Raw genomic sequence first — 11,953 nt, 5'->3', positions numbered from 1 at the left:
TTCACAGCATCTTGGTTTTCCTGGTCTTAAATTGAATACGTCTTATAAAAATCATGTAACTAGAGGGTGCGATCCAATAGGCACACCAGAATACTGAATCCCATATGATGATAGAGCAGATCTACCAGTATTAATTGAACTTTCAAATAGATATGTAAACAAAATTCAATATTTCTTTTACAGTTGGTTGAATTGAATTAATTACCCTTTCACTACAGAAATATATTCATCTTCGGATAAATGTACCATATTGTTTCTTTGTTGAATATCTCCCGGAAGCAAGTAAGATTTTGTCTTGAAAAGCCTTCGTTTTCGAAATGTCTCCTGAGATATGAGATGCTACTAAACTCAACCAACTCATTCTCTCACCAGCGGGCGCGTTACGCAAGCTTCACATACACCTCTGTCAACGCTTGGAATCACGTGACAATATAATCACATGATATAAACAATAATTCTCGGTTTCCTTTCCGTTTTAAAAGTTCTGGTAACAGGTGATGACTGTTTTCACCATTTTCGTTATCTTCACCTTGCAGCAGGCTCTTTTCATAGCCCACTGGCACTTTGATAAATACATATTTACCATTTAGCTGTTTGTCTCTTTTATCGTATTTTTACGGCCTTTTACAGCCTTTCTTACTTTTGATTCCATGTTTACATTCAAATCTTCACCATGTGGATGTCCTACATTCATACGCTTATTACGAAGTAGTTCCAAATTTAGGATCAGAAAACGGCGATTTTAAACAATTTACAGTAAGCATCAATTTAATAGCACCAAAATCATTTCATAGTATGACTAAATATTTAGTCGAAAACATAAATACTGGATATTAGAAAATTTTACAAGATTTCTGTAAAAAGCCGTTGACAGAGGTGTAGTGCGAGGAGCGCACGAAACTCTGGGTAGAGAATGCAACCAACTGTCCTTGTAAGGGATTACGTTTTGTCGTTCCTTGAATGAACAATATTTTTTGTGTGAAAGAATCAACGGAAAATTTATTAAAAGTTCTAGTAGTCCTGCATACCAGATCTATGTTGGCAATAAAGGAACAATCATCAGACAGTCTGCATGATTCTATTTTATCTTCTGTACACATCTACTGATCAAAGAAAATAGTGGAAACAAATAACACTATTTATTTGACCATGACATACTAAATGCATCAATACAAACTGCATCTGGATTAGGTTTCCATGATGTATTCATATCTAACTGCTTATTTGACACAGAAGAAAAAACTCTATATCTGGTTCTCCAAATTTACGTACTAAAAATGAAATAACATCCATTCAATATTCTCATTAAACCTTCTAGATTCAATATCTGCCACATTTTCTTTCCCAGGTACATGTACTGTAGAAATCCAAATACCTCTATCACAACAAAACTGCCATAATCTGTTTACTCAAATCATTCATTTCCTCTGGTTTTATTTCTCCCATGTTGTTTAAATATGCTATTGCCGATGTATTATCAGAGCAAATTCTTAAATGCATATTTGTCAACAATTTGCAAAATGACTTTATGGCTAAACAAATTGCCCTTAATTCTAGATAATTAATATGATGCAACTTTTCTCCATTTCTTCATTTACCACCAATCTTTACATCATTTTTTACTGCCCCCCATCCTTCGGTAGATGCATCTGTTGTGAAAGATATGTCAGGACTACCCCTATTGATGATTCTCTTTTGTGACATAATATTTAAAATTCACTAATGTAACTTTTCTCTTATTTCTTTATTTACTTTCATCTGACCGTCAAAATTTCCTTTATGCATCTTCAAAGCCTTATATTTTTCTTTTTCCAACACTCAAATCAATCGCACTAAATGATGACACAAGTGATCCAATGAAATTAGCTAAACATCTCGTTACTTAATTTTTTAACAGTTTTCTTTTATCAAAATCTTTTTCGCTGTCATATTAATACTGTCAATGATATTTCCAAGAAACACAATGGCATGACTAGGTTCAAACACTGATTTTTTGTTATTGATTACCAACCCTAGTTTTTCCATTAAAGATACTGTCTCCTTTACATTTGCAGTACATTTTTCCTTTGAATCACCAACCAAAAGAGAATCATCAATATATGCAGTACTCTGAAACCCAAATTGATGCAAAGTCGAAAAAACAGGTTTCATAATTTTTGTAAAGATTCATGTTGTACAGGAAATCCCCATTGGTAAACAAGTGTATTCATAAACATTTCCTTTCCAAACAAACCGTACACATTTTCTATCCTTTTCTCTAATAATCAGCATACTAGTATCTCAAATCAACTGGTGCCATTAAAGAATTAGGTCTTATCAATTTTAATGCTGTCTCAAATGTTTCCATTTTAAAATGATTGCAAGTAATACATTTTATGTGTGTCCAGGGGTCCGTGTTTGCCCAACTATCTATTTTGTATTGCTTATAGGAGTTATGAGATTGATCACTGTTCGTTATCTTCACCTTGCATTCAACGCTTTTGAATTCAGAATCACCCTTTGTTCAAGAGAATCTTTTTTGGGGTTCAGTAAAAAATTGTTGAAATAAATTCACCATCACCATATTTAACTTCTCTAATAACCTTCATTTTCAATAAATTTTCAACTTCATTTACATACTTCTCTTGAACTGTATCAAACTTTTGTTGATAAGGTAATTTTGACTGAATAAGCATTTCACTAAACTCAATTGCACATTCTGTTATAATTTGCAAACTTCTCCCGTTATGAATTCACTCGATCTACCACCAAAAAAATCTTGAGAGCCAGAATCATTCAGATGTTTCTGTAATGTAAGACATTCAGATAACCCCATCTTCTCAGATTCATTTGTGTTCTTTTTCTGACTGCTGAGGCTTGTCTTGAAGTTTTTTGAAGAACAATAGGTTTGGTATGATGAGGTACGTTTCCTTCTAGGAATAAATTCAGGTCATCTACCTCTATAAGCAGTACTTTATCGTGATGTGCCTCTACCTCTCATACAACGACCCCTAGAATTCCGTCCATAAGGTCGAATAATTTGTTTATCAATTTATTGATGTCCTGAATTTCTTTACACTTTTTGGCACATCATATCCATACAAACAATCGGTGTACGGTATAGATGAAGAACTCGAATGATGATATTCAAGATTCCAATCGCGTCGATGATTTTCCTTTCGCTTCACGTGTGTTGATTTGTTGTATTCAGCCAAACGTCCGGCAGCATCCAAGCCAAACTCAATACATTTCTGAATATCATCTTTGTTCTCTTCCGTTCTTTTCATCTTGTCTAAAGTGTCTAAAATTTTTACAACACAACATACTGCCTTGATCACAGAGTTCTGATGTTGATGTAAACAACTGTCATAAAATCTAGTACTTTGGCTAAGTAGACCCCAGATCAGTTGATTTACACGAGTTTTTGTGAAAGCATTACAATTTTCAGGTCTGTTAATGTTCTTCAGTAATTCCTGACATTTTTCATCCAATATCCCCTCTCGAAAAAGAAAATTCACCATTGTAACCAAATTCTCACCAACTTTTATCATCAACCGTTCCATTGACTGTGACATTTTTCGCCGCCGTTGCAAAAACACCATCAATATCACATTTTGCCTTCTTATTTGGCGGCTCCTCGGTATTACTTAACTTTGAGGCACTGGTATTATTATTCTTACCTGTATCATTAACTTCAGTTTCCTCTAAATGATAAAGGTAATCATCAGAATAATCTTCTGTATAATTGTACAATTGATCTAAAGATGCACGAAGCGTTCTTATGTCTTCTCTCTGACTCTTTTGTTCTTGTTGAATACTAATAAAAATGTTCATTATATCATCTATGCCTGGACGATTACCGGTCTCACCGGTACCAACTTTAGGCGACGATGAATGTACAACACTAGAATTTGTAGTGGAATTTGTTATGGCCGTGCCAATAACATCGTTATCAAACTCTGTAGTGGGGTTTGTGATGGCCGTGCCAATAACATCGTTATCAAACTCTGTAGTGGGATTTGTGATGGCCGTGCCAATAACATCGTTATCAAACTCTGTAGTGGGATTTGTGATGGCCGTGCCAATAACATCGTTATCAAACTCTGTAGTGGGGTTTGTGATGGCCGTGCCAATAACATCGTTATCAAACTCTGTAGTGGGATTTGTTATGGCCGTGCCAATAACATCGTTATCAAACTTTGTAGCTGATCTCTTACTAATCCCACTAGACTTCTTACCCGTTACCTTGCGTCCATCGTCTTTATTAGTCACCTTGCCTCATTTAACCATTGCGTCCGCCATATTTGCACGGGAATTTATCGCTTATATCAATAAGCAAAAACTAATTCGCTCATATTATGTAAACAACATAAATGGGAAGAAGAAATATTCTTCAAACCTAAAATTACTGCTACCTCGTAGAAATAACTTATCGCCAAGTAAGGTAGAGATGAACCACGTCCATTGGACAACACACTCATTTGGACATGCGCAACATGTATCTCATATGATCCCGGAAGTGGTATGATGTAAGATAATTTCTTCTCAAGAACCACTGGGTCAGAAAAGTGGACATTTACTTGAAAGCTTCCTGACATAGAGTATATTTTTTGTCAAACCATTGTCCTCAGGGTATCAAAGTTTTATATATATAGGAAAAATCTATATTTTGAACAATATTGAAGCTAAGGCTTTCATATTTTGTATATACATTTTTACAGTAAGACCTTTTCAGGTGTTGCAATGGTGTGGGATTTTGTGACCTTGCTCTTGAAGTTTGACCTACTTTTAATCCAAGTATGATCTATTCAACATGTCCTGAAGTATTTAAGGTATATCTTTCATATCTTATACATATATTTCTTATGGCAAGACCTTTCATTTCATATCTTTAACCTTAAACTCGGAGTATGACCTACTTATAAGAATACAAAACCTATTAAGTTGATACGGAACCATTTTAGTAAAGGCTTTCATATTTTGCATATAGATTCTCTTTGGCAGGACCTTGTTATACTTTGGTATTTGATCTTGTACCCTCAACGTTATTCTTGACATGATAAACGATAGGACACGATATACGCACGAAAGGATAGAATACACGCACAATACGATAGGATACACGATAAACCTGATAAACGTAAAACACTATAAACGATCTTCACGATAAATGCAAAATCCGATAAACGATCTTACGATAGACCTGATAAAAACCAAAACACGATAAACGATCTTCATGATAAACGGAAAACCTGATAGAAATGCTGTAAATTTAGAAGAAACTCAGATAGAATGAAATTTCGATAGCAATATTTGCACATTACATTATGTAGATAATAATGTAATAAGATGATGATTTAATCAAATTATTATTGCCATTCACGGTGAAGGTACAGTGCCATATTTTATGCTCATCAGTCTTGTCCCGTTGACTTTGTTTACATTTGTTTCAGCGAGCCATTTTCAACGTGATCATCGTTTAAATCATGACTTTGTTTATTTGATCACTTATAAGGGTTTTTATAATTACCGAGTGAATCTCATCCATCTTTCTGTGGACTCTGTATGCCGTATTTCTGCTGTAAATCATTATTTACCGCTCTCAAACTTTCTCGTGTGCTGCCTGTATTGTCTCTGACTGCCTGCATTGTGTTCCGGTGCTTGATTTTAATATATTACTACTTATTGTGTATTATTTATATATGAATCGTTGTAAGCAGATGTTGACCAACCTTTTTGTATGAATTTTATCCCGATAAAACCGCTTATCTGTCTTATTTTTTTTCATGTAATCCAAGTCCTAAATTTTTGTATCTCACTTTCGTTTTCTTCGATATTCCTACGCGCATTATTCACAGGGCGCTTAAATTCGAAATGTTAGAAGTCTAATAAATACTACGATAGTGAACAATTTCAAAATATGAATTTTAGTTATCAATTATGGCTTTATTTAATTAATTACATCTGGACAAGGCTTTGTATATATCTTATATGGTTTTATTGTCATTAAAATTCACATGTCCGGAATTTATGATAGTCCTGTCTGGAATGTCCGTATCCGAACAATTATTTGATTGGATAACTTTTATCCGGACAATAAGGACAAACAGTGATTGGTTGGACAAGTCTATATAAGGAAGCTCAGTCTCAGTATCCATCATCTTCTCCTAGAGAACACATCTCATTAAGCAGAGAAATCAAGGTAGATAAAAAATGAACTTGGTAGTTGATGACGCTAATTTCTATAAGGACTTTATTCATCCGGACAGTCCGTATCATTATTCAGTCATGAATTTAGATTTGACTAAGTAGGAGATTATTATAGTTCTTATTAATATTTTAGTCTATTGAAGACTTTGTGTTACGAAGTTTAACTTGGGTGATTAGTTGTCCGGAACGTTTTACAGCGTTTAAGAATCACTTGTTTGGATTCTAGTTCATAAGAGTCAAGTTGTATAGATTAGATGTCAGAGTTTATGACCGCAGGAGTAGTAATTAAGTTACTGTTATATTCACTTTAGGTTTTAGCTGGTGATGTAGGAGTTAAAGACAGGTAGTAAAACAAAGGGGGGGGGGGGTCAAGTCTTTTATATCACAGTTAAACTTTCGACTGTCCGGATCGACACTTTTAATATTTCCTTTTGATAAACTATTTAGAGTATCTATAGTAAATAACCAAAACATAATTTCAGTCTGCATGTTTATTAAGCTGAGAGCGTTAATCCGCGCGGAGATACACGTTTTAGGATTTCTCAGCCTAGATGTCACGAGTCATTCCCCTTTGGTCATGCATTGTTGAAGGGTCAGCATCTCGGTCTATGTGTTGTTGTTTTATCCTGACATATTGTTATTTGGAGTTGCGAGCCATCCTGAATAAATTGTTGGTTGTTTTTAACTTGTATATGGTGTTTATTTCTTTCTTTCTTTGTGACAAGGAACCGCTCGACTTGTTACAATAATATTGATCTATATATATCTAGTTCGTCAATACAACCTCGCATTGGGTCAAATGCTATCTGACGTGTTTCATACCGTTTGTTAAGCCGTTCTTGGCACACTGATTTTGACTGCGGATAACTCCGTTTACCTGATCGGGATATGGGACTCACGGCGGGTGTGACCGGTCAACAGGGGATGCTTACTCCTCCTAGGCACCTAATCCCACCTCTGGTGTGTCCAGGGGTCCGTGTCTGCCCAACTATCTATTTTGTATTGCTTGCAGGAGTTATGAGATTGATCACTGTTCGTTGTCTTCACCTTGCATTGAAGGATTTCAATATTCATTATATACCTAACACGTATATCCAAAAGAAATTTCTAATTGGAAGGTAATACATGTATGTGCATAAATACTGATCATATATTTTTCTGTAATAAAATTTGTCGGAATGGCTCAAGTGCGTGTTGAACGACTATATTTTCGTCCTGAACGTCAATGTTTTTTTTTAGTAGATCCACTTACGAGATCCCGCGATAACAAGCATATTCACTAATTTTATGTAAATTTAGATGTTGTAATTTTAAACTACCCACTGAGTGTCGAAGATGGAATTAATACCCCTAGAAGTCGACGTGTCTGTTATTTATGTAATCAAAACAAAGTAGGAGATGAATATCATTACATTTTTGAGTGTACACAACATGATATAACAATTGCCAGAAAATCTTCATTGTCTGAAAATTTAAGAAAGAATCCATATATTATAAAATCCCACAAACTAATTACAACAAAACTACGTAAAAGTTCATGTAAATTTCTATATGTTGACCTTACGTAGCTTTAATAATTTCATTAGGATAAAACTTGGTCTCGTAATAATGCTCATTTGTTGAATTAATCTTTCTCCCTTTATACATTTATGTACATTACTTGATTGCTTTCTCGCACGACGGAACAGGCAAGGAATTATGCACGTTGTACATGATATTTAATAAAAAACACATTTATTAGACATGCCCAAGCACGAACACATTTGCACCTTTTTAAAACTTTTCTAAATGTGTTAAATTCAATGTCACTGAGAATGTTTTCTGTCAAAACACGGGTGATACACAAAACTTGCTACAAAGACGCGCACAGATTTATGATCAGTAGTTGGTATATAAGTAGAATATGGGTGCGAGAAACGAATTGGATTGGTAGTTATCAAGAAGTTAAAAATGTTCAATTGATAACTGAGTTTACTCAGGTGGCCTAAAAAGTTATACCCTGGACAAAAAGTTCAATTTTATCTTAACAGTAATCAAACTTTTGACATACGAGCTTCTCAAGTGTCTTTATTGGACCGGACAACATTTGTTGTACAATACTATAATGACCTATGGGTGATGCTCAACAAGACAGGAGGGAGTTCTTTAACTGACATCACCTATAGTGACATGAAACCTCGGTAACTGCCATCACCTATCGCAACACGGGACATCGGTAACTGTTATCACCTATAGTGACACGGGACCTCGGTATCTGACATCACCTATCGTGATACCGGACCTCGGTAACTGTCATCACCTATCGTGACACGGGACCTCGATGATAATAAGCACTTATTATTCAAAAGTTATTAGCAAGGTTAAAGTTTCAGACAGAATTACAGAATGACAGGAGGGACAAAAACAATATCCCCCCCCCCCCTTCGATCTCGGGGGCATACAGATTTCTCAGTGTCTTGTCATTCTAGTACATGTATGTAACAATTGACATCCACTTAACCTCCAAAGAAATCCAGTTCCTGATGTTTGGTATAATACATAATTTCGAGGGGAAATTTTTGACAATATTCTTCGTAACGTCTATATACCCGATTGTCCAGCATATTTATATTTCATATGATTGACTTATAAGCATATCTGCACTGCTTTCATAACGTATCAGTAATTTTCCGGATATGTTTTACGCTATCGTTTTCAGTTATAATATCGGCTGCTTTCTCGTTGGGGCGTTTGTATTTCCTGATGGCACATTGCGCATGACTGAAGCGTCTACTACTCGAAGATTTTCTATTCCTTTCGCTCTGTGAAATTCAAAAGAGAATTACTGTAAATCTGCTGTATGTAATCCTAAGCTTCTATGATTTGTTATTATAGCTGTGTACTAGAGTTTGATATATTACCACAAGAATTACCATGATCTCCATTCTATTGATCATTCCCATCTACCCCCGAACAATTACATTTATTATCTACATTCTAAACTACGTTTTCCATGCATAAAATTAACATAAACTCTTATGAATAATCAAATTTAGATTTTCAAAAATGCCACAGATAAATGGTCTTTAGTACAACGTCAACATTGATCTAAGTCACGCTGCTGATCAGGATATCGTTACACTTGAAATCAACTGATATACATATGTTAACGTCGATAACAGCTAGAGATTCCAACAGAAAGCACCCGTAGTGCGCATGTTCTGGTAATGAGTTAAAACTTGGTACCAAATATTACGCATTCCGCGCGAGTTATGTTTCGTTGTACATAAACAAGTAACGGTGAATTGCTGGTCTCCATAACGTAAGTTAACTCATAAGGAATTTACTCTAAATAACTCCTAATTATTTTTTTTAAATATGTAAATGTACCTGAGTAGTGGATCAACAACAGCTGTGGGATCGTCAGGTGCCCCCATCCTACACGTGGATGTTGGATGATACACGATGTACGTGTAATGTTTGATTCGACAGATCCAGTACTCGTCTGATGGGTATGGAAGACTGTTACAAGGTGGGAAATATTCTTCATACGGATCCATAGGTGAGGCACCGACAGATCGAAATGCTGTAGTGTTAGCTACCTTCATATACAGATCTAATCCTAGATATAAACCATGGCAATATGTTTCATACTAAAACATTTAATATATCAGTATTCAAAAGAAAAGACATACCTCAAAACAAGAAAACAAAATTGAACTGTGGGAATTCAACACTTACAGCAAAATTATGTAATGTTCAAGAATTATGTCTATTCTTACTTTGTACTGAGTGTTAAAAGAACTTGAGAGAATGATCAGGGATATCCAACGCTAACTTAAAGATGATTTGATCGTGGCTAATCTATGCTTACTTTAGGGGGATACATCCATAGGTATTCTATGTTTTCTTTAAAAGAATAAACCTATGAATACCCTATGCTAACTTTAGGAGGATATGACGATGGATATTCTATGCTTACTGCAAGAGGATTTTTCAATGGATGTTCTATGCTGTCTTTGAAAGGATATACCTATGATGTCAATGTGCAAGACAAACAGAAATATCAAAATGTCATCATTAATGAGGGGGGGGGGGATTAAACAATGCATACTCAAATATATTTCATGTTTTGAAATTAACTATTTCGAATAGCAGTAAGAGTTTATATGGATAATGTTATTCATTAATTTTTGTTAGCCTTTTATTTTGTGCGAGGGTGTTTTCTTTTATCTAGGTCTGGACACATATATGAATCTTATCTTTTTTAAACCAATAAAAAGAAAATTATAGAATGTCAACTTGTCATCGAAGACTATCAAGTCCGGTCCATTGAACATGCCTATGCTGTGAACTGCAAAGTAAGATATTCTAGAGTAGTTTGCTACGATACCTTACGCGAGTATATACGGTAATTCATGAACATACAAAACACAACACGACATTGCAACAGTCTCGCTATATATTCATAATATTTACATTTCCAATTTTTTACTTTCGCCACATGAATGTGAATCTTTATGAATTATATAGTATAACTACTTAAATCACTGGGTATTCTATGACAGAAATGAAAATTATGAATAACGCGCTTCATGAAGTATGTTGACATTATGAATCGTGGTTCATACCCTTATAAATATAATTCTTTTTAAAATGGCATTTATTTCTTTACCTTTGACTAAAGTCTTTATATCATCGGGGTGATCCAAACAGTTTGGATCTATTAGCGGTGAAGCAAAAGGATCACTGCTCTGAAGACGAATGGTTCCTCTACTTTTGGGTTTGAGAAGCACATTTTCTGCGAGAAACATTCCTATACCTTTATTGAAACTATTTTCAAATCTTCTTTTGATGCCCTCTTTATTCTTTAAAAAGTAATTGCTATTATTTACTTATTTTCCAAAAATGGTGCGTGAAAGGGGAAAATCATAATGATATTTACAACTCAAAACAAGCATTGCTTCTCAAGCAAGCAAATAAATCAATATTCCTAGTGTGACAGTATTGTTTTGTTTCATACATGTATGTTAAGTTTTGACAAAATATATTTTTAACTGATATAAAAGAAACAAATGCATGCAGTTAAATGGCTTGCATATACTTTGATACTATTTCAAAATTTGTTTGTGAAAAAGTAATATATAACTTAATTAATTTCAGCTCGAGTAAATCAAACCTTGACCTACATAATTAACAATAATTCTTGATATTCATATACTTTGGCCGTGACCTTTCATTTTCCGAGGCATGAGACAAAAATGTACAACTATAGTCAATATCAAAGAAAGAAGGCTATAAAAATATGGAATTTTTTTCTACGAACACAAATCACTTATATAACTAAAGAGAATCTTATCACAAAGAAAGATGTAAACAGATTTGTAGTTTATCATCTGTTCATGTATATATATATATATATATATATAAATATATATATCTCCTATATTGTATCTATTCCAGTGTGTATCTATCCTGTATGTACATGTACATAATGTAAAACTTATACGGTACTAATTTTGATGCACCAGATGCGCATTTTGACAAATAATGTCTCTTCAGTCATGCTCAACCGAAATGTTTGAAATCCGAAATAACAATGAAGTTTTAGAGCTATTATAGCCAAAAACAGCGTGCCAAAAAAGTGGAGTCAAATTCGTCTAAGGATAAGAGCTATGCAAGAGGGAGATAATCCTTAATTTTGAAATGAATTAATAAATTTTATAACAGCAATTAAATATACATCCGTATTTTCAAGTTAGTAACGAAGTACTTAGCTACTGGG

The 11,953-nt window shown here is 34.3% G+C and overlaps 1 pseudogene; it reads right to left on the bottom strand.

The window, feature by feature from the left end:
- Positions 1 to 8,778: 8,778 nt before the first annotated feature.
- Positions 8,779 to 11,019, bottom strand: LOC125676471 (alcohol dehydrogenase [acceptor]-like; annotated as a pseudogene).
- Positions 11,020 to 11,953: the final 934 nt, after the last annotated feature.

This window comes from Ostrea edulis, chromosome 3, assembly GCF_947568905.1.
Source record: "Ostrea edulis chromosome 3, xbOstEdul1.1, whole genome shotgun sequence".
Lineage (NCBI taxonomy): Eukaryota > Metazoa > Mollusca > Bivalvia > Ostreida > Ostreidae > Ostrea > Ostrea edulis.
This window is presented reverse-complemented; position numbering and strand designations above follow the sequence as displayed.